The following is a 1,650-nucleotide window of genomic DNA, read 5'->3' on the forward strand; positions in this document are numbered from 1 at the left end:
TTAGGTTCTCCCCTAAGGAGTGAGGGGTTCAAGCCCCACATTGGGCATTCCAGCCCTGGGCATGAGCGAAATAGGTGAAGATAATTAAGAGGTACAAACTTTCAGTTATAAATTATGTAAGTCACAGGGATATAATGTACAGTATAGGGAATATGGTCAATATTATAAAAACCTTATATGATGACAGATGGTAACTATACACATTCTGGTGATCACTCTGTAATGTATAAAAATATTGAATCACTATGTTGTACCCCTGAAACTTATATAATATTGTAAGTCAACTCTACTTCAATAAAAGCAAAACATAAAACAACTACAAACATTTTTTTGAAAGATTTCTTAAAATCTAAATATACAGATTTAGAAAATGCCAAGAAGTCTTTTATAGGTAGGCAAAATTATTGAGTCACATAGTTCAGGCCACTGGCTTCTCTTTTTATATTAGGTAATAAATTGTTTGGAAGTAGTATATCATGTGGAGAAGGCAATGGCAACCCACTCCAGTACTCTTGCCTGGAAAATCCCATGGATGGAGGAGCCTGGTAGGCTGCCGTCCATGGGATCACACAGAGTCGGACATGACTGAAGTGATTTAGCAGCAGCAGCAGCAGCAGCAGTATATCATGATGTGTATTAAGAGTGTTGTTCTTCACTCATGTCAGTCTTTGTGACTCCATGGAAAGCAGTGTGCCAGGCTTCCCTGTCCATCACCAACTCCCGGAGCTTGCTCAAACTCATTTCCATTGAATTGATGATGCCCTCCAACCATCTTGTCCTCTGTTGTCCCCTTCTCCTCCTGCCTTCAATCTTCCCCAGCATCAGGATCTTTTTCAACGAGTCAATTCTTCATATCAGGTGGCCAAAATGTTGGAGCTTCAGCCTCAACATCTGTCCTTCCAATGAATATTCAGGATTGATTTTCCTTAGGATTGACTGGTTTGATCTCCTTGCAGTCCAAGGGACTCTCAAGAGTCTTCTCCAGCCCCACAATTCAAAAGCATCAATTCTTTGGTTCTCAGCCTTCTTTATGGTCCAACTCTCACATCCATGCATGATTACTGGAAAAAACGATAGCTTTTACTGTATGGACACTCATTGCCAAAGTGCTAATCCATTCAGTTATGTCCAACTCTTTGAGACCCCATACACTGTAGACTGCCAGACTCCTCTGTCCATGGGATTTCCCAGTCAAAAATACTGGAGTGGGTTGGCATTACCTTCTCCAGGGTATCTTCCCAACCCAGGGATTGAGCCTGCATCTCTTGTATTGGCAGGCAGATTCTTTAACACTGTGTCACCTGGGAAGACCCCCCAAAATATGGGATATTTCAAGAATTTCCATGTCATCTTTGTGCAGGGGCCAGGCTAAGCTTCTCTGTATCATTCCGATTTTAGCATATGTGCTGCCAAAGTGAGCACATTTTATATGATACTCAGTTTTAAAAAGTTGTGTTTATACATTTTGGATATTAGGCACACTAGTGTATACAGAAATCAAAATACAATCTTGTATGCCTGAAGCATATAATGTTGTAAACCAAGGTTACCTCCTCTAAAGTCATGTTTTCTTAGGATTATTATATGATTTTTAAGACTTTTAAACATTTTCCATGTGTTCTAAGATTACTTTTGTGTGTTTTACAAAGT

General features: G+C 39.8%; 1 non-coding gene across 1 annotated transcript; it reads right to left on the reverse strand.

The window, feature by feature from the left end:
- Positions 1–1,315: 1,315 nt before the first annotated feature.
- LOC112582466 lies at positions 1,316–1,422 on the reverse strand. The gene has a single exon (XR_003106995.2). It is a non-coding gene; the product is annotated as a U6 spliceosomal RNA (small nuclear RNA).
- Between the last annotated feature and the right edge of the window lie 228 nt (positions 1,423–1,650).

The sequence above is a fragment of the Bubalus bubalis genome, chromosome X (genome assembly GCF_019923935.1).
Source record: "Bubalus bubalis isolate 160015118507 breed Murrah chromosome X, NDDB_SH_1, whole genome shotgun sequence".
NCBI lineage: Eukaryota > Metazoa > Chordata > Mammalia > Artiodactyla > Bovidae > Bubalus > Bubalus bubalis.